General features: G+C 47.8%; 3 non-coding genes across 3 annotated transcripts; 1 reads left to right on the top strand and 2 right to left on the bottom strand.

Annotated features, from left to right (window-relative positions):
• Positions 1-9,988: 9,988 nt before the first annotated feature.
• On the top strand, positions 9,989-10,060 carry Trnaq-uug (transfer RNA glutamine (anticodon UUG)). Its single transcript has one exon. It is a non-coding gene; the product is annotated as a tRNA-Gln (tRNA).
• Positions 10,061-13,039: 2,979 nt separating this feature from the next.
• On the bottom strand, positions 13,040-13,111 carry Trnaq-uug (transfer RNA glutamine (anticodon UUG)). Its single transcript has one exon. It is a non-coding gene; the product is annotated as a tRNA-Gln (tRNA).
• Positions 13,112-13,119: 8 nt separating this feature from the next.
• On the bottom strand, positions 13,120-13,191 carry Trnae-uuc (transfer RNA glutamic acid (anticodon UUC)). Its single transcript has one exon. It is a non-coding gene; the product is annotated as a tRNA-Glu (tRNA).
• Positions 13,192-22,371: the final 9,180 nt, after the last annotated feature.

Genomic DNA, 22,371 nt, shown 5'->3' with positions numbered 1-22,371 from the left:
ATTTTCATCGCATACTTCCATAACGGCCTCATGTATTGCCTCTACAAATGGTTCGTCCAAAAGTAGTCAGGCATTAATTTCCCACAGGTCCCAGTTAAAATGTTCTCTCTTCTTCATACCTATGTGACACTTACCAAGCAGTGATCTGAAGACGACACAGGTGCAACAGAACAACTGTGGCACTTTGGAATCATGTCCTGTGACATGTAGAAGCGGTCCAACCGCGCATGACTACTGCCTTGAAATCGCGTATACATCACTTCCCGCTCCCCCTACAGACACTCACATACATCTAGTTCATTTTCATTAATCAACTTAGACAATATATGACTGCTTTTATCGCGAATACCGGCATTATTGACTCTATTCCGAGCACTCAAAACACAGGTAAAATCCCCCAACAAACAATGCACTTGTCACTGCTAATATACTCAAAGAGGTTCGACAAAAAAAAAAAAGAAAATAATGCACACTCTTCTAAAGCATTCGGCGCATATATGCATATGATTCGGAACTTGACTTCGCAAAAAACAAAATTACAAATAAGAAATCCTTTCCGACTGACATGAAAATACACTTTGAACCACAAGGTCGGGAAACTTCTTAACAAACAGGACACATCCAGTGGACGTCCCTACCACGTGGCTCACGACCGCATAATATCTGGTCGTGAAACGCCTCACAATGCTCCCGGTCTCCTCCTCCCCGTCTACTTTGGTCTCCTGCACAGCTAGAATGTCTATGTCGTGGTCATGTGGCCAGCCATAGGACTTGACTCTGCCTACGCCTAGCCACCAGCCCTCTAACGTTTAGCCTTGCAATGCTGAGTGACGGATTAGGAGCCATGCTGCACTAAAGAGTGAGGTAGGCCTGCAGCATGGTGCTCACCCTTCACGACCAGTGCTCGGTTAGCCGCCTCCTGGACCGCCCGGTTTCCTGGCGTTGTTTGTCTGCTCTGCTGGGCTTTGTCCTCAGACCTTCTATCGGACGGAACGTCGGCTTTGGTTTAAAGCCCGACCACCTCCCAAGAGGCGATTTCGCCGGCGGCCTGTCACTGGAGCTGGTTGCCACGTTGTCCTTGTCTCCGGCCTCGTCACGGGGGCGCTTGAAGGTGGCACCGAGACTAGCAGCCCGGTCACCGTCGTTAGCGGCCTCGCGATGTTGCATTGCTACATCGTCGTCGTCACGTTCGTCTTCATTTGCGCCTCTCTTCGCAGGGCCATCTTGCGTCTCGACCCGTGTGGGCCCTGTCGCCTGGTCTGCAGTTTCAACCCCCTAGGCGTCAACGCCCTCCGGTACCGCCCCGGCACTTGTCGTCGCTCGGTGCACAAGGTCTCCGGCTCCCTTCGCAGCATCTTCGGTCTCGACCCCATCCATGATGTGTTCTGCTGCCTCTTGACTCGCGGCTGGGCCTGTCGCGGTAGCGTAGGTCTTGACGCAGTCTGTGTCGACGTGCCCGAAACGTCTGCACCGGAAGCAGCGCGGCACCTTACACTCCCGCCGGGCGTGCCCAGTGCCTTGGCAGCGCAGGCACTGCATCGGCCGACCGGGCACCACCACCAAAGCTAACTCTCCGGCAACACGTACCTGGTGAGAAATGTCTTCCACTTTCAGGCCGCTCTTCATCTTGAGTACAACAGTCCTCGTGGTGGAACATTTGTCTGCTACGCCTTCGACACGCCACTTCTCTCGGCTCACTTCTTCCACCTTGCCGAAGGCCGCCAACGCACTTCGAATGTCTTCGTTGGCCACACCGTGCAGCAGCCAGTGAAGCCTGATCTTCACCTGCTGGTCCTGAGGGTCGACGATGACACATCGCCGCCCCTTCACATGGAGTTCCTTCAAGGCCAGCAGGCGCTTTGTTGCAGCTGCGTCGCTGAGAGTCACCGCCCACACATGATTAAATTGGTACGCTCCAAGGCACACGATTTCCGGCAGCAGGCTCATGGGCGTAAGGGCATCCCTAAAATCTTCGACCTTGTAAGGCCTCGCTCGTACATCACAGTGCAGAAACACGGTGCTATTCACTATTCGTCCTTTTGGCAGTTCAGGCAAAATTAACTGGTATTCCGTTTCTTCGTCGTTGCTGTACCTGTTTCCGCGGCCAAAAGTGACCGCTGTCGCCGCCCCACTTGAGGCCATGATTCCACGATCCGATCAGTGTGGCAGCCGGAAGTGGAATGATACCCCTGGACCAACCAGCCTTTTTTTCTTTAATACCTTGTGATCAACATTTCACGAACATAAGAATGGCAATGGCAAACAAAATGTACAGCAATATCCCTAGCAACTTGCTAGTTCGTATATTCTAACAAGGCCTAATCTTGGCCAATTGATCAAAAACACTTATCCACTCCGGAGGATCATTTAGTGCCTTATAGACATCTCGTATATAAATAACAGCTTCGATGAAATAATTTCTTGCCGATCATGGATTCAAGTGTGCGTGTCTGACGTCCATTCTTGTTTGCCAGACGCTGTGCATACACATCACAATGAACATATCACTGGGTACTCCCTCTGGGTCAGCACAAGGTAAGTACCGAATTCCAAATGGGCTTAAAGGCAGGTGGTTTTTAACAAGCTGACAACAATTCACATTCGCGGCGTGTTTACACCTTCGTAATGTTTTGACGGGCTGTGGAAGAGGAAGAGGAGAAAGAATACGAATATCCGACTTTGGTCACATTCGGGCTGAGAGCCAAAAACAAATAGTGGGCTCGGCCGGGAGTTGAACTCGGGACCTCTCGCACCTATGGCGAGAATCATAACCCTAGACCAACAAGGTTTTTTTTTATTACCGAATTCGACATTTAATTTCACGGGATACAAGGCATAAAACGTGTCGCCCACACTTTGGCTAACGCGCAGTTAATATTTTCTCAACGAGGCCAAATCACGAATTACAGAAATTCACTCTGGTAGATCGGAGAGCGCACGATACACCTCTCTCAGACATACCACACTTTCAATGAAGTGTTCGCGAACAGGACGAACAACTGGGTCTGCATACACAAATTCCATTCTCGTTTTCCGCAAAGCATGGAGACCCAGGACCATAATTAGATCGTCCGGTATATCGTCTGATGTATTTACTGGCAAGAATCGTATGCCATGTAGGCCAAGGAGTAACTGTTTCTTTAATGTGCGCTGAAGTATATCCCAGTGAACAATCAGGTCCCATTAGCCTAGGAATACGTGTTTTATAGTTTCGGGTTTCATGTATAAAAAATAATTGGTTGTCCAGAGTTTGAAGACACCTTTATCGTTAAGCCAGGTCTTAACAGGAAGTGTGTTGGTGTGTAATTGAAAGAAGAAGGTTTTAACTGAAGGTGATACTGGCATTTTCTTTACTCTTTTTAGTGCATCCTGTCCTGGACCTCCCCGATGTCGTAAACGGTACAAAGGCACTGGAAACATGTTTTAAACAAGGTCCTTATATAGTTTCTTCTTGTTAACGTTGCGCAGGTACTCTTGTGAAAACGGCACGTTCAACAACCTGTACGAGAGCACCACTTCGCGCAGATACCCATTCGCTGCTCCGCACATGTTTTCACATGACGTCACGATGAATCCTGGAAGAAGTCGCTGTAGCCTCACTTGCGTGACGGTGCGGAGAAGCTAGTCATTTTAGTCCCTTAAATAAGTTAACCGCTATACAATCTGTCGCAGAAACAAGCGAATGAGTGCTATCCCACCTTTTTCGATTGGACGGAACAAATTCGATCGACTTGGGCGCTGCCAAGTCAACGTCCAAATAATAACGGCGAAAGCAGGGTGAATTTTTTGTATGCTTACTCGCGATGCACATAACACATTCATCCTGTGCCAGATCTTGGAAATAAGAAACAGGTTGAAGAAAGTGGCTCGTGAAAACATTGACAATCGCCTGCCATGCCACGCCTCAGCCTTTTCTGTTGCACTCAGCTCTTGATCAGACCAGTACACTTCAGAATCGCGAAAACAACCAAGTGGGACACCGAGGTATTGCTTTGGAGCAGTCGACCAACGCAAACGAGAGAAGTGCTGCGCATGGCTTCCCAGTTGCAATGCCAAAAGCCGTAACACTTATTCCAGTCAATATGGGCTCCGGTACATTCGCAAAACCTTTCAACAACATTCATGGATTGTTTAATGCTCTCTCTGTCTGAGCAAAAGGCGGCAATATCATCTGCGTAAGCCAATATTTGGGGGCTCGTGTGGGATTCGAACCCGGGACTTCTCGTACCCTTAGCGAGAATCATACCTCTAGACCCACAATTTTTTCCCTTGCTACTCAGTGTGACCATTACAAGGCTGTGATCACTAAAAGAGAGTATGATCACTTCATACTTAGTGCACATGCCACAAATTCAACCATGACATACACTCTGTCAAGCCGTACGCTGCTTCAGCGCTGGAAGTGCGTGAACACAGGACGATTTCCATTCGAAAGCAGCCAGCCCAGGTCATCCAAATCATTTTCGTGGAATAAAGCCTCCAGTACTTTTGCACTTTTATCGTGGCCAGGTACATTTTTAGCTCTGTCCTCGGCCATCAACTCACAAGTGAAGCATAACAATACGTTTTAAACACTTCAAGTAACATTCGATTTTTTTCGAAAAAGGCTACGCGTTCAGTCTCGTTATTAGGTGCATTATCACAGATCACTCTTCAAGGCTGGCCAGAAAATGACAAGACTACAATAAGCAAGCGTCCTGTTTCAGAAACAACAATGCTGACATCCGAGATGCCAAGCTTATTGCGGATGAAGATCGCGCAACCACCGGATGTGCCGACAGCATGAAAAATACAAACATCGTAGCGCGTTCGAAAGGTTTCCACCATGCGGTTCGCCTGCTCCTCACTTTCGATTTTAATTTCTTGCACGGCGACTAGATCCAACTTTTTTTCAAATAGTCGGCTCACTTGGCACTGCCTTCTCCGGGCTGCTAAGCCCCCCACATTCAGTGTGGCTACTCGCAGTGGCTACTCAGTTTTACCGTGCATATTTTGTGAGGAGCAAATGGGTCGCACGACGCTCAACTCTGTGCGCGACCACACGGTAGACGGTTCACTGTACTCGACCAGTCCTTGCAGAATTCTGTATCACATGCTTGCACCATCTTCAACACAGCTTGACGGCTCCGCACTCCGTCGCCGTCCATGCGCTTGAGTCTTTCGTGGCTTGCTGTGCTGGCACCCGAAAAGCGCAGACCCCCGCGCCAACTTCGGCGCAATGTCTGCAAAACGTTTCTCTGAAATGTTTGGCTTTCCCCGAAATGACGACCGTCGCCCCACTGCCGCTTTCGGAGGCGGCTCCTCGGCATTCAGGCCACCAATCGGGTCGTCAGTTTTCACCGTCTCGATGTGCGCCCGCTTACTCGACGAAGTAGTCACATCTGTCTCCATTGCGCTCGGCGCGCTGGAGTCTGTCGCTGCTGTTGAGTCTTCCTTAGCTTCTTTCGACAGGTACAGCATGTCCTGTTCCGGGTCAGACTGCCTTTCTTGCAGCGTCGGCTGCTCGCACGGTACGGAAGTCACGGCCCGTTGCAAGGGGGCGGGTGCTGGGGGCGTTACTTGTTGTTTCAACTTCTCGCTTTCGGCCGCCGCGTCCTCAGCTTCTGCCTCGTCCATGACGAGCTCAGAAGAATATGTGTTCTTCAAAGGCCCTGTGACGTTCGCGTATGTAGGCGTGCACTGACTTTCGTCATGGCCAAAACGCCTGCAACGCGAGCATCGGGGCACCCGGCACTCCCTGCGAACGTGGCCTTTTCCTTGGCAGCACAAGCAAAGTGGTGACCTTCCAGGCACCACTAATAAAGCTGACTCTCCCGCGACTCGAAGCTGATGCGGGATATCTTCACCTGTAACGCCCGGCTTCAACTTGATGTTCACCAGACACGCTGTGGAGCCCTGGTCTGTGACGCCCTGTGCGCGCCAGCGCTCTCGGGATACTTCCGTAACTTCGTCGTATGTCTTCTTCGTTGACATTATAAAGGACCTAGTGCATTTTAAGGCGTAGGTGCTGGTTGTTTGGGTCAACCACTGGGCAGCGCCTACTCTTGACCGTAATTGTTGCAGACAGTTGTTGACGGCTTCCGAGCTCTTCAATGTTGCGGCCCACACGTGATTCATCTGCAACGCTCCCAAGGCGACAACGTCGGGGAGCATTTCCAGGCTGGCCAGGACATCACGGAAGTCTTCAACTCTGTACAGCCGAACACGAATATCCCACGCAAGAAAAAAACTGCATTAAAAAAGTCACAGGCCTGCGCAGCACACTCAGCACAGTCACGGCGTAAGCTGGTGGAGCGGCTCAAGAGTAGCTCCAATTTCGGCACCACGCACACCAGCGTCTTCGCGACACTCTCTTCGCATCGTTTTGACGAGAACGATCTGAACCGCCAGCCCGGCGTCGATGGCGAGCTGCGGCTTGTAATACTCTGTGCACAGCAGTCTGCTGAGCCCGATGATGCCTGGCCGCGCAGGCCTGTGACGTTTGCAGGCACCTTAACTAGATGGCGCCACCATACTGGCGGAGGCTGGGGATTGCGTTTTTTTTATTGCGCGCCTCGTCTGAATGGCATCTCGTCGTCTGCGCCTGCGCACGCTGCGTTTGCAGGCGCATTAACTAGATGGCGCCACCATACTGGCGGAGGCTCAGATCGTCTGCGCCTGCGTTAAAAGCGCATTTTTCCGGTGCCCGATAGCAAGCGCTTGCGTGACTCAGTGGTAGAGCATCTGGCTCCCACGCAGTGGGCGCGTGTTCAATCCCGGCGGGAATCGGGTACTTTCTTCGCATTTCCAGCGATAGCTGTTACGATCGCCAGACGCCGTCGGCGGCGGCGGAGGTAACCATCGCGAACCGAAACGGCTATTAGAATGAGCCCATAACAGCTTACGCTGTAAAACAATTCGACCTTTTGGCAGATGGGGCAGCATCACATGGTAATTCTGGTTGTCTTCATGAATTTTCTTGTTTCCGCGGCCAAGATGGGCCGCTGACACCGCTCCTTCGGAGCACATGGGGGCATGCCCGTTCGCCTCAGCGCCCGGAAGTGGAATCATCCCTAGATTCATGATGATGATGATTTAATGGCTTCACCTTTGAAACGGGGCGGTGAGAAAAAATGTCACAGTTTCGCCCTAAGGGCGAAGCAATGAATGCGATAGCAACACAGCAATGTCATACGATGTAAGGTGAGCGGCTTTGGTAGCAATATAAATTGTAGTAAACATGAGCTGATTAAGTAAGCAGGTGTGCTGCGGCGTACGTAGACCGACATGAAGAGAGACTCGATGACCACGAGAAGGCGCGTGTGAAACGGTGGTGTAGATGAGAAGCGCTTCCCGTCGGCAGCGCGTGCGAAGGGACACACCTGTAGCGCTGCACTGCCGATCCGGGCAGCATTACATGTGTAGCGTGCGTTGGAAAATGTGGCCCGACTATTACTAACTGAATGAACAAGCGTGGTGTGAGCGCGCTCAAACAAACATGAATAGATCACACTGAATGACTGCAGACAAGGACTGTCAAAACGCTGGCAGCAAGCCCATACGCTGCAGCGGGCGAAGGTATGTGCGGTCTATCGCTTCAACAGAAACTGAGCGGCGAATGCACAGTGCATAAAGGTCAGAGCCGTGAGGAGATAAGAGACGATGCGGTCGAACGACGAGCGCGGTTGTTGGCAGCGTAGAAGTGCGCCCCCCCCCCCCCCCCCCCCCCCACTCCCGCTCCCTCCGGCGCTGGCTTACCGATTCCTTGCTTGCGCGTGGGAGAGATAAGAGACTGTGCGGACGAGCGACGAGCGCGGTTGTTGGCAGAGAAGTGCCCCTCCCCCCCGGCTCCCTCCGGCGCTGGCTTTCCGCTTCCTTGCTTGCGCGTGGGAGATTGAGTGCGTTCGCTCTCCGTGATAGCGCGCGTCCCCGCACGCTTCCGCTGGGGCATACGGCGCGCGGCGAAGATTTTATCTATACGGAACCTCACGGCGACGACGACGGCGACGGCGACGCCGACGCCAGAAATCCGGTTGAAGTGTCCATATAATTGCTATCGCAATAATAGTCACCTAGCCTGCGTGATTTATTCAGGTATCTTAAACATGTTTTTTATCCAGCATTTTTGTATACATTTCATTACTCATTTTTTCGCTCAATATCTACCTTGTACCTCTACCTATGACTAAGAGATCAAATCAGGTCGTGTCAATCTCTTCCCTGCCTTTTTCCCACCAATACTCTAAACGTCTCTTGCTTATCTCGACTGCTGACCGGTTGATGCTTCTCTCCACTTTAAACCTAAGCGCTTCTGGAAGGTGTACTTTACCTACTGTTCTCACTGGGTGAACCCCTTCACATTTCATTAGGATGTGTTGAGTGGTCTCCGGATCTTTGCTGCAGCATACACATGCCTCATCTAGTTCTGCTCTGGTATGCTTTGGTCCTTAGGCAACCCGCTCGAGCCTCAAATAGCAAGGCACTTTGTGTTATCGTACATATTTTTCCTTCTAATTTCTTTCTTCTCATTCTTGTAAATATCCATTGTCCATTTTTGTTTCCATTCTTTGCATCCAATTCATCTATTTCTCTATTTCTATGTCTCTATTTCTCTCACATCCTTTCTGATGACTCCTGGTTTTTATTTACAGTTTGAATTATACTGTACTTGGTTGCCACCTTTCTTGACCTCTTCCTCCATTTTGTGTCCACGCTTTTCAGATACAGATACCTGTGCACTTAAGCCACCTATTTATTTTTATCCATGTTCCTGAGTATTTTTCAAAACGAATTTTGCTCTGTGCTTCTCTGACTTCAAAACAGGCCCAACCCGGCCATGTCACCTTGCACTGCCTCATTTGTGGTTTTACCGTGGGCTCCCAAACCAACCGGCCTACCGATCTTTGGTTAACTTCCAACCCCGACAAGATATCCGATTTTAAGCATAGAATTGCATTTGCGAACGTTAGCGCTGGCACTATTACGCCTTTCCAGATTCCACGCACCACCTCATACTTATTGTGGCCCCACAGTGCTCTGTGTTTCATTATTGTTGCACTCCGCTTCGCTTTATTTTCAGATTATCTTGGTGGGTGCTTGACTATTTCTTTCCTTCGTTTATGTGCACGCCGAGGTACTTATATTGCTTGACTATGGGTATGACTTGTTGAATTGACACTACGCAATTACTTGTCTCTTCCATTAAGATCATAATTCCTGATTTCTCTGTGCTAAACTTAAGGCCTACATTTGTCGCTGCGTTGCCACAGATATTCGCAAGTGTTGTAATCTCCTGTATTGTCCGCTAGTAGCACTATGTCGTCCGCATACATCAGTCCAGGGACGTTCTGTTGCACCATTTGCCCATTACGCATGTAGGATAAATCAAACCCTAATCCGTTGTTTTCCAGTCATCCTTCTATGCCCTTAACATAAAGCGTGAACAACAATGGAGACAGAGGGCATCCTTGCTTCAGTCCTTGGTGAATTCCCACCACTTCATTACCTTTTCGACCTTCCTATACAACTTGTACTCGGTTGTCTCTATACATCTCCCTCAGCAGCTCCACGAAATCGTCATCTATGCCTTCATGCTTCACAATATGCCATAATAATTCCCTGTCTGCGTTGTCATAGGCTCCTTTAATATCTAGAAATCCTATCGATAAAGGCCTATTATGAGCTACTGAAATCTCTGTGCATTGAGTTTGTACAAACATAATATCCTCCAAGCGTCTGCCTGGGTTGAACCCATTCTGCAGTTCCCCCAGTACATCATTTTTCTCCACCCACTTCGACAGTTCTCATTTTATGGCTTGCATTGCCATTCTGTATATCACCGACGTTACTGTAACTGGCCTGTACGAGCTCGTCTTATCCATATATCCTTTGCCTTTGTAGATCAGGTTCATCTTGCTTTCGCGCCAACCAATGAGAATTTTCTGTACCCGGGCCTTCTGGCTTTCACCCAGAAGGCCCGGGTTCGATTCCCGGCGTCGGAAGTGTATGTGGTCTCATGGTGTAATGGTAAGCACTCTGGTCTTTGAATCCAGCGATCCGAGTTCAAATCTCCGTGAGACCTCGTTTTTATTTTCTGCAAATTTTCTCTCGAGTGAAGCCGAAGGGAACGGACATGCCGAGTGGAGGTGCCTTCTAAGCGCAGCAGGAGCAGCGTGCCAAAGCGATGTTTTTTATTTATATTTCGCTCATTTGTTTTTTAGGAGTGTTAGGCTAGCCGAGCAATCTTTATCATTTTTTTTCATGTTTTTCAGTTCCTTGGTCTTTTTTGCTTAGATATAAGTAGGTAACAAATAATTATATTTTTTAAACAATAGGTTTACTTTGAACTGCGCCTTGTTAGTACAAGATGATAGTTGGTACTAGGGGGAACAAACGAGTGCGTTGTTCTGAGTGCGAGCGTCTTTACGCGTTGGAAGAAACGCGGTTTGAGTCGGTAAGCGAAGCGAAAGGCGCAGATTTTATCTGTAAGATGTGTGCGCTAGGGTCGCGGCTATAGACAGCCTAGAGAAGGATGTGCTAGCTAAGCGGTTAGAAAGCTAGAAAAGGAACTTAAGAGCAAACAGAAGCAGAGGAAGAAGGTAGAAGAAAAGCTAGCCAACATAGAAATGCAGCTGATGACCACCATTCCGCAATGGCAATGGTGAACGCATCGATGCGAGCACCGCGAACGGAGCTGGCTCCGATGCGAGAACAGCTAAGGATACCGAAACCACCACGCCGGAAAGCAGTGGCGGAAACGTCAGTGGTGGTCACGGCGTCGCGGCCCCACGTGCAGCTCTCGGTGACGAGGAGCAGGAAAAGCGTCGAGTTGTCTTTGTTGCACATTCCCACATGCGTAAAGCATAACCGGCGATAACAGAGAGGGTAAGTGCGGGTAAACGAGTCCAGGTTACCGCCCAATCCGGGAAAGCCGATTATAGAGGTGATAGCGAAGGGCAAGGAACGCATGGGGGACACAATGCAGGAGAGACACCTAGTGGTGATAATGGGCGGAATGATTGACGTACTGCACGGACGAGGGCAGGAATCACGAAGCAAATGGGCCGAAGGGGTCACCGACCTGCGAAATGTTTCAAAGAAGTACAAATCGCTTGTTCACGGTGCCAGAGGTTGAAAGGCAGGGATATGCACTTGAAAGGGCAGTGCTTGCAGTAAACAGGGAAATTTGGACGCTAGCAAAAGCAATAAATTTTACAGTCATGCACATCAACCGAGAAGTGGACCGAGCAGGCCGCGAAGGCGCTCTTGTGCATTACGGGATACATTTTAGCGAAAGTGTAGCAACACCGGTTGGACGTCGATTCGCGGCGCCGGCTGTAGCTTTTAACAGCGGAGCTGTTCTTAGTCGAGCCTTCGCCGTCTGTCCGGTATCACGCAGGTCACGGGACCAGAAGAGAAAGAGAGCCGCGCCGGGGGAGGGCAGGTCACGTGACCAGCAGAGGAGAAGGGTGCTGGGGGAGGAGGCGCCCAATGAGAGGGCGCGCTGGGAACGAGGAGGAGAGGTGATGAGGCCTAAGAGAAGATGTTTCTGTGCGGCGCGCCATTCGGGTAACGAACGCGCAAGGCATATGTAAACTGGTAGCGTAGCTTCCATAGAAGCCCACATGTCAAGAAAATGGCGGCTTGTTGCAACCGTCGCCATCTACGTATCGGGGGGACAACTAACAGCAAGCAAAAAATAAAAACTGACGTCACAACCGGAAATGGCAGTGACGTCAAGATCTTATGCTACTTGGCGCGAATGTTTGAATTTCTTCAGCGGCCGGCATTTCGACTGCTACGCCAGCAGCTATTTTTCTTTTGAGGCTGAGGCGAGCTTGTGACTCGCCTCAGAGGAAGCGCCAGCGTGTCATTAAACTATAGGAGTGGCGTATGTCTTAATGTGATCATAATTAGGCTGTTATTGGCAGCAATTGCTCCAGTAAGTTCCTTAGGAAGGTGAGCGAATAGGGTGGAAATGAATGACAGTACCACAGAGGTTAAAAAAAAAAACTTCGCTTTTATTCGTCTAGAATAATGCAACCAATGTAATTGACCAAACAAAACTTGTTTCAGTGGATGAAAAGTACAATGGCCAGCACATAGTCGTAATGTATAGCAACATATGCGAAACCTTTTCGCAGAATCATTCGCAATTCCGGGCGACACCATGTATTCATAGCCAACAGTTATCAGACAGAACAACATTGCCCCACATTATCATTTAGAAAACATTCGACTTAATAATTTTGCTTCCCGTCGAACACTCAGAGCCTGTGTTACGGAGAGCGAACGAACAAAGCACGACGTTTCTTCGGGGAGCGTTCCGCATTTATCGTCACGACGAGACACAGCGCGTCGGATGCCGCAGCCCCCGTGAACTTGCACGATAACAAAAAACCTGCACTCACACATTTCGCCAATGAACGTGGTGCGCTAGGCCACGCAAAATTTGAAGTAAAGCACACGCCACACTTTGAACAAACAGGCAAGGAAAAAAAAAACTCGGATGAAACCGCCGCGTTCAAGTGAGCAACGCCATTCCGCACGACATAATAGCTGGTTGCCACAGCCTTGCCAAGTGTTGCGCCAGAATCACTGGTTGGTCGAACTAATAAATTGTGAAATAGAAAAAAAACCATTAATATTTGCTGTTTTGGTACACGAAAAATATTTGAAACGGAATATTTACTCGTATGACAGTATTCCACTTACAATTTTCGAACATTTCTTTTTTCATATAGGTTTTCTGGTTTCAGTGTTTGTCCCCCCCCCCCCCCCCCCCTCACCTAGCGCGCTTCATCGCACCATTAACTGCTAGGATAGATTGACCTTGGAACGCGCATCGCAGCTAGGCTGCGATGCGACTATGGGAAGACTACGAGAAGTGCCTACGTAAAAAAGAACGAGAGACAAAGACGCTTATTAACAAAAATAAATAAATAGCTACCCGTAAGGTGCATGGCTTCAGCGTAGGAGAACGTAGAACAGAAATATATACCTGTCCACAGACAGAGCATACGGATGAAAGCTATGGGCTTTAAAACTTGCAGAAAAAGAAAGGTCTCACCGAGAATTGAACTCGGATCGCTGGATTCAAAGTCCAGAGTGCTAACCGTTACACCATGAGACCACATGCGCTTCCGACGCCGGGAATCGAACCCGGGCCTTCTGGGTGAAAGCCAGATATCCTAGCCACTGGACCACGCCGGAACACGTGCAGAGGAGGTCAGTAGCAGATGCAGACTCAGCGCTGTTGCTAAAGCTGTTGCGCTCGTGCTCTTGATCGGCACGCGCTCGTGCCACTGCTCCCGCGTCCGTCGTCGTCGTCTTCCACAGCTGACTGCGTGGCCGCTCATCATTCCAGCGTACAATTTCACTTCTGTCGTCGTAATGGGGAGGCCGCGTTTGCGAGGGTATGCGCCATTCATTCTCTTACGTAACGGACGGATTTAATTTTGAAGCAATTTAATTTCAAACAATCGCAAGCGGCAATGGCGGACGAATGCTGTTAACCACGCCGCCGAGCCAACTCGAGACATCGAACGCAACCGACAACGGCGGACTGCGGGCATACCGTCTGTGACGTCGTTCTCTGCGTCGCAGCCGAACGTGTGTGTAAGCTCATAAAGAATTACAAAGACGTAACCAATAATTGAGAAAAACTTTAATGAACGGTTGGGATTAACTCAGCGATAAACAACGGGGCCGCACGTTTCAGCTTCGCTGGTTAACCTGGAGTGCTTGAGCGGTATGGTATGGTATGGTATGGTATGGTATGGTATGGTAAAACTTTATTACGGTCCCTCGGAACGCGCGTCAGCACGTAGCGGGCCGCTCCCACGTCGGTACAGAAAGGCCGAGCCTCTCTGCTGCGTCGCGGGCCCGATGGACCGCCCATAGTTGTGCTTGAAGATCGGGGCTGCTTAGGGCAGCCTCCCATTTGGTCGACGTGGCATCGTCGCCGTCGTGTAACGCGGGGCACCGCCAGAGCATTTGTTCCAAGTCAGCAAGGTCTGAGCATATCTCGCAAGCATTAGTCGATTGTATCTCTGGATATATTCTGTGTAACAGTGCGGGGTTAGGGTATGCCCCGACCTGGAGTAATCCGAGTGTCAACACGATATTTTTTTTCTTTTGAAGATATATGTAAGATAAGTCAAAATACGTGGAACAAAGGGAGGGATTAATGCGAGCTCTGACTTGTTGCGCTGATTCTACAGAGCCTGTGGAAAACGCGCATGGATGTCTAGCTGGCATGAACGCCTCTTTATTCGTCGAGCTAGAGAGCATTTTAGGCCAACGAGCCGATTACAAATCACATTAGCGGCATGCTTACACCTTCGTAATGGTTTGACACGTTGCAAAAGAGAAAGGGGACAAAGACTACGAATATCCGGCTTTGATCACTCTGGGGATGAGAGCGAAAAAAATAATTTAGAGCCATTCCACTCTGTGAAAGTGGATGACCAGCGGAGCTGTATGTAAGGTTTATACACTACCAATGACGTGTCGTGGGCACACTGATGTTTGCGTAACAATGAATGCCGAACATTTTCAAGAGAAACGCCACGAACCACTTTCCGTCTGGCCGAGACACGTCTGTGTTGAAATCACCCACAATTACGATGGGAGTGGAGTCGATAGGGGTGATCCAACCAACGGTGCTTGGCGTTAGCGGCACGATCTTCGTCCGTATATTACGTGCCGCCCGCCGTCGCCGCGCACATTCACGCTTCTGTTCACGACGGTGTTCTTCGTAGGCACGTTGTTCTTCCGCAGTTATCACCACACGCGGCCTACCCATTGCACGGGTGCATGGCAGGGAACTGAGATAAGGTTACGTAGTGTGCCTTTAGAGCCCTTGAAGTCAAACCGCAATCCATACTAAACAGTGTCAATTCCGGTTTTACTTTTTTTATTACGACCTTTTTTTATCACAATAAGTTTTGACATTTCTCGCGATTAAACGCAGCTCGGGCATACCCGGCCATACGCTTTTATCACCGTTTGTATCACCGGTATCGGCCGGTCGTGAGCTCTGGGGTGGCCGCCATCTTTTTTGCCCACGTATACACAAACCACCAGAACCTAGCATTAACAGTTCCGCTGTAAAAATAGTGGACTCGTTAAAGATTTGAACCCGGGACCTCTCGCAATTTAAGCGAAAATCATATCCCTAGAACAACGAGCAGGCAACATTTTTTTTGTTTCTTTATTGCTGGGCTTCGACATAGAAGAATAGAACACACAATAGATAGCGCGACAGCTGGCACAAGTGGCCTAAATGCCACTGAGGCCAGGTGCTGTCATTTTAAAATCACTGAGCACCACCAGAAACTCCAGCCTTGACAGCCACTCAGGAACATCTGTTTGTGTCTTCAAGGTCTCTAGAAACCTGTGTAGCTTTCGCGGAAATACATACGTGCTGGTCGTGCGTCTGAGTCGCAATATTCAATTAATCAATCAATCAAATCTTTATTTACAACATTTTGTTGCAATTTGTTGGGGGTCCTTCAGACGAAAAGCGGTGTAAACAGCTTGAAAGTGCCTGAAGGCCCTTTATGACAGCACTACAGACAGTGTACAACAAAATAAAGTATATAAGCGTACATGGGTTGTATTAATCAAAACATATTAGATATCAGTTTCTGCACAACAGTGGTCATTTGACAGTGTTATTGAAAAGTAAAAAGCAGAAAAACAACGAAACTTCATGTCATAGTGAAAACTAGAGTAAATACCATAAGTATACAAAGAAAGATAGCGATAGATTAACTACAGTTTATTAGATCTGCGCGCTTGTTTTCACGCACAGGCGTCATGGATCACTGGAAAACAAAAAAATACCGTCTCATTTCTTTCCGGGTTAAGGCATGAACGTCAATACCTTCGTTTTCATATTTATTGAAAAGAGAAGGGACATTGTAGACTAGTGACTGCATTAGGTAATTAGTACGCCTTTTCGGGACAAGCCATTTGTCCTGGCTACGGGTTCCTTGGTCACTTAACTGCCGTTGTAGTCCTGACAGCGATTTAAGAAGTGAGGAGAACGTTTTAGAGGAAAATAAGTATGAATACAGCAAACGAAAGTAATACACCTCAGTAACTCTGATTATGTCAAATTTGGTGAAAAGGTGTAATGTTGTGTGGAGATATGGAACGTTGGCTATAATTCGAAGCGCAGGTTTCTGAAGAACAAGACGTTTGTGTATGTTAGTATTTGTAGTGGTGCCCCACACAAGCGTGCAGTAGTTAATATGTGGCGCAAATAGTGCCTGATAAATTTTTTCACGTTTTCCGGAAAGAAATGGCGACATCGTGACAAGGCACCTGTTGCTGATACCAAGGATTTCGACAACATGTCAACATGGGGTGTCCAATTCAGTATGAATGAATGAATGAACTTTATTTTCTCGTTCAAACGAGGGGAGACTGGGACTAAAGGCACAGAGGCCTGACAGAGGTCCCAGCCCCCACAGTTACAACAGCGGTGATAACATACATTTCTTCATTGTATTGAGTAAACAAAAAAAAAGCATTAGCACAAATGGTACCTATATGAACATTTTATGTCATACATGCATACGTACAGATGTGAAAGAAACCAAATATCAATAACTAGTGAAAGCAATATCTTCGGCGAGTAATAACGCACTAAGCTCTTTTTTGAACGAGCTTTCACAAGCGCTAAAATTTAACAGTTCTCCTACCTTGTTCATATTTCTGTCGATTTATATAAGAATGTTTGTTTTCCATAATTTGTTCTTGTTTTTGGAATGTGCCTGGTTTCCGGCGTAGAGGGTAACGAGATATTTCATCATTGTCCGTTTTGGTGAATAATTTTTGTTTATGTATGGTGACCAGAAGCTTCTTATAGTATATTCTGTCTGCTCGAAGAAGGGAGTAGCGCTGAAATAATGGAGCTGTTTCAAGGTCTACGAAACGGCCATGGTGATTGCAGTACATACGAAGGATTCGTTTCTGTAAAAGAATTAATTTGTTGTAGTTTGTTTTTGAAGTTGTACCCCATACCAAGACTCCGCAGCAGAGTTTAGAGTAAAAAAGAGCATTGTATAACTGTTGTTTGAGCCAAAGCGGAATTAGATGTTTTATTCTATTAATGATACCGACAGATTTAGACAGGTCATTGCAAAGCATCCTTATATGTGAACCCCAGGATAAATGTTCATCAAACCATACGCCTAAGAATTTTTGTTCCTGGACATGGTTAATAGCCGTTTCATTGAAATAAATGTTAATCTCATTGGGTATGTTCTTGTTACGGGCTCTGAATAAAATGTATGTTGTCTTTGCAGTATTTAATTCTAGACTATTCTCTCTCAGCCAAACTGACAAGCGATTTAGATACGCGTTAACAATATTAGTAAGTTCGGAAGTGTCATTGGATGTAAAAAATACGTTGGTATCATCGGCATACATTGCCAAGTCGGGTGAGTCAGGTATTCGTACAATATCGTTTACATAAATTAAGAACAATAGTGGGCCCAGTTTCGAGCCCTGGGGTACACCCTGCTTTATAGGTGAAATGTCAGAGGCAACAGAATTTATCTGAACAAATTGGTTTCGATTTGTTAAATAACTTCTTATTAAATCATTAGCGACGCCACGTACCCTGTAGATTTCTAATTTATTTAATAATACTTTATGATCAATCGAGTCGAAAGCCTTCCGAAAATCTAAAAAAAGACCAAGTGTAACCTTCTGTTTTTCAATATTCTCAATTATTTTATCTTTGATATCGAGAAGGGCTTGCTCTGCTGACTTATTTTTTTGGAAACCATATTGGTACTTAGAGATTACGTTATGTTTGGTCAAGAAAGACCCCAACCTGTCAACCACGACACTTTCAAAAAGTTTTGAAAATATATTTAAGACCGATATTGGCCGGTAATTTGAGACTTGATCTTTCGCACCACCTTTATAGATTGGTGTTATTCGAGCGGTTTTTAGCGCATCAGGACAATATTGAAAACGACACCAAGTGCCTTATGTTCGCTAAAAATCTCAATTGGTACATTATCAAGCAGCAGTTCGTCGCATAGAGATACCTGTCTACCCCTGGTCATAAACAGGATTGCTTTGAATTTTTTGTTATTAATTTTGAGGCCGTTGCGGCTGGACCATTCTGATAAAGTGGAAAGGAACGCGTTCGCCTTACGAATGACCTTGTCAGCCACTGGACCAGAGACAAACAGGCTGGTATCATCCGCGTATAGAACGATTGTTGCCTCGTTCAGCGTGTCTATCATGTCGTTAATGTAGATGTCGAACAGAAGGGGGCCTAAGACGCTGCCCTGTGGGACACCTGACCCTATTGCCCTGCTGGAAGAAATACTATTTCCTATGACAATTAAAGCCAGCCATTCGGAAGTGCCATATACTGTGGAGGCCCATCAGCATAATCTGGTCAAAGGGGACACCATCTTCATTATCTATTGGTAGGTGCCTGATCCCGTGAGAGTCGAGCGGTAATTCTTGTTTAATTGTTCTTTGTAGCACGTCCCAAAAATATACCCCTTCCCAGCAATGAAGAAAAACATGATCAGTGCTCCGGTATTGTCTCTAACTGCTTGAATATAAGGCAGTGGGAACGCTACAATAAGAAAAAAACCCTTTCCTCTCGAAAAGACTTAACAGTTAAAGTTCCAGTTTGTAACATGAAAACAACAACAACAAAAAAAACCAAGGTTATGGTTCCCGGCGGCACCTGCATTTTCTCAACTCTTCTTAATCCATTCCCACCTGGGCCTTCAAAGTACACGGCCCTGTACAAGGGCACGGGAAACACCACGTCACAAACATCCTTGTACCTTTTTTTCCCCTTTTAACGCTTCTCAAATACTTCATCAAAAAACGTATGCTTAGAAATTCAGACTTACGAAAATTTCTCTGAAGAAACCACAGACACCTCCTGAAATACACTGCGTTGTAACCACGAAATCAGGCAATGCTACCCCGAGTCTTTGTTGACACACGGTACGCAGGAATGAGTCTCTAAACCTAACGGAAAAATAAAATCATGTTTACAATCTGGCACGTAAATTAATGTCCCAGTGCTAATGAGCCGGCCTTCTTCTGCCGAGACAAGTTCGTGCGGCTGCACCTCTCCCAACTGGACGCCCGAACAAAGACAGCAAGGACACGGTGCAGCTTCTGCATGTTTACTAGAGAACAATGCAGCACTTCCATGGTATACCACAGCTTACTGATATATATATATATATATATATATATATATATATATATATATATATATATAAAGACTGCACACCGTAGCTCTTGGAAAGACTGATAGATGAACACTTTTCCACCTGTCCGCTTTATCGCACGTCTCTTAAACCTGCGCTCGCCAGTACGGATCGGTGTCTTTATAAACTTCCCGCGGCACCCCCAACTACTTTGGAGGTGTCCTAACCCAAGCCACGTTGGCGAGAGTGTCTGGGGTCGAAGGCCACTCTCCGTGCCAAAATCCTAGGCACATACCCCAATTCACCCGAGTTCCGGTTACCTCACTGAACTGCTTCACTCATTCGATTGTTCTGCTCATGCTTTCACTGTCCCTGAAAAGAACCGCAACATCATCTGCATAGGCGAGAAATTTAACTTCGGACACCTGTAATATAAATCCATGAATTTAATCATTTTGTAATTTGTTCAGGTACAGCATTTCTATATAGATATCAAACAACAGAGGGCTGAGAGGGCAACCCTGGCGCACCGAACGTCGTATGTTTATGGGGGCCGCCAGCAACTTATTACGAAGTAGCCTCGTAGTGCAGTTGCAATAGGCCAAGCCCACTCCCTCCCGGATGACCGGACCGATATTGATGTAGTCGAAGATGGAAAACAAAATACAACGTGGAACACAATCAAAGGCCTTTTACAAATCTAACTGTAGTAATGCCACGCGTGTATACGTGGCGCCACAGCATACGAGTGCACACCGCGCCTTGTGAATGTTGTAAAGGATGGAACGGCCCTTGATCCCACACGTTTTGAGAGGGCCGACTACTTCGCCCATAACATCTGTAGTCTGCCAGCAAGAACCTCTACATAAATTTTATAGTCCACGTTTGTCAGGGCGATAGGTCTGTACGACAGTAACTGCTTAATCTTATCTGCTTTATCAGTTTTCGGAATAAGTACGGTGTGTGACGACCCAAACGACACAGGCAATGCATTTACTTCATATGCGTCATTAAATACGCAGCCAGCAATGGAGCTACTTGTTGCTTGAATGCTTTATAGAAAGCTGCACTCAAGCCATCGGGCGCAGGCGATTTCCCAGGGTTTAAATGATCTATTGCACTCCGTACTTCTTGCTCGCTAATGGCTGTTTCCAGTGTTACTTTTCGTTCCTCGTCTAGTCGGGGCATTGCCCGCAGAAAAGATTCTTTACACCGGTCCAGATCAACAATGCGCAAATCAAACAATGCGTGATAATACTCAAAGAAAGCTTGCCCAATTTCTTCATTATCTGTCGCGGTGCGACCCGCCCATTCTAGCTCAGTGATGTTGTTCCGCCTAGCATGCGCTTTTTCCATCCCTATAGTTCCCGTTTTGGGGGCGCCTCCCCCACAGCGAGTTCTCCTGCTCTCGCACGCACAAGCGCTCCGCGATAGCGTTCTGCATTCATTTCTAGCTTTTGTTTTATCTTCGTAAGGCACCTTGTACAATACATTGCACATTGTCTTCTACATTTTTTATAAATTCACTCGCATGTGATTACGCAAAATATTCATTCTGAGTTTAAAATACGGTGCATGTGTTACTATAAAGTGGTTTACTCATATTGTTGTCATCCGCTTTCGAAGAATTTGACACTCAATTGACCTAGACCTCTGTGTGGTCCCAGACGGACGAAAGCAAACTTGTGGTTTGCTTCGAAATCACTGCGATTGCGTGAAAATACCGGACGCGCCAGGAGGAGGAGGATAAAAATAGAGAAGGCAGGAATGTTAACCATAAGTGTGGCTGGTTGGCTGCCCTACACTGGGGGACGGGAAATAGGGAATACAAAGATGAGATAGAGAGAGGAGGGGGGATGAAGGACACGGTGATTTCGCGCACACACGCGGAGGGCCTGAGCAATTCAAAGGCGTTCACATAGCCCAGTCACCCTCAACAAAGGCAACAGTGCCTTCACAGCTTTGTGGGCCGTCGAGCGATGGGAACGGTCTTTAAGTAGCACCTGCACGGACAACGGCCGATCGTCCAGTCGTCGCAATGCCTTCGATAATGTTTGTGTTTCCGACTGAAATCGATCGCAGTGACACAATAAATGTTCGATGTTCTTTTCGCTGCCACAGAACATCGCACGTAGCACTTTCGGTCATTCCAAGCAAAGCACCAATACGCCTTCGTGAAAGCCACTCCCAACCACAGCCGGTAAATAAGCGATGCCTCACGTCGGTGAATCCCAGGTGGAGGTCGGAGTTGGAGCGAAGGGTTCAGTTCGTGTAGCCTGGTGCGCCTTATATTTGGGGTGTTCCACTCAGTTAAAGATAGCTTGCGTGCCAGGTGACGTAGCTGCCTTGCAGCGTCTGTCCTGGAAAGAGGAATGGGAACGCTGTGTTGCTCTTGATGTGACTCTCGGGCTGCTTTGTCTGCGTGATCGTTTCCACTCATCCCGCAATGGCCAGGGAGCCACTGGAAAATAATTTCGGGGCCTTTCTGTTTGACGTCGTGGTGCAGTTTGACAATTTCGTACGTTAGCTGTTCGTGAGCTCCACGTCGGATAACTGCCTGCATACTGTGTGAAGCCGGTTTAGAGTCGGAAAATACGGCCCATGTACCAGGACTGTCTGCGTCAATAAAATTGAAGTGCACTGCGCAGAGCTGTGAGCTCCGCAGCCGTGGACGTCGTGACATGTGACGTCTTGAATCGCATTGTTACTCCTATCGTCGGTATAAACACAGCACCGCCAGCCCTGGTCGATGTAGTCGATTCGTCTGTATTGGCTTGCACGTGACTGCTGTATCTCTCGTACAACAGGAGTAAGCTCGATTGTTTTAGTGCAGACGGTGATAGATCGGACTTTTTCTGAAGTCCTGGAATTCTGAGCAGTACTTCAGGATGGCACAAACACCACGGAGGAGACACCGGCCTGGTCGCAGGTGCGTACCCCGATGTAACCGAGGCACGATATGCACTGACAGTTGTGCTATATGACGTCCGGGGTCTTTCCACGGTGAGTGCGGCGAGGTGGTGGCAAGGGGTCCGGGCAATGTGCCTGAAATGTGCAAGCATTTTCTCGACAGCGATGTGCGTCGTGATTGAATAGTCTTGAGCAGTGGCGATAGTTTCAGCCGTTGACGCACTGCGTGGTACTCCAAGGCATATCCTAAGAGCTTGGGCCTGAATGCTCT

The sequence above is a fragment of the Dermacentor silvarum genome, chromosome 1 (genome assembly GCF_013339745.2).
Source record: "Dermacentor silvarum isolate Dsil-2018 chromosome 1, BIME_Dsil_1.4, whole genome shotgun sequence".
Lineage (NCBI taxonomy): Eukaryota > Metazoa > Arthropoda > Arachnida > Ixodida > Ixodidae > Dermacentor > Dermacentor silvarum.
This window is presented reverse-complemented; position numbering and strand designations above follow the sequence as displayed.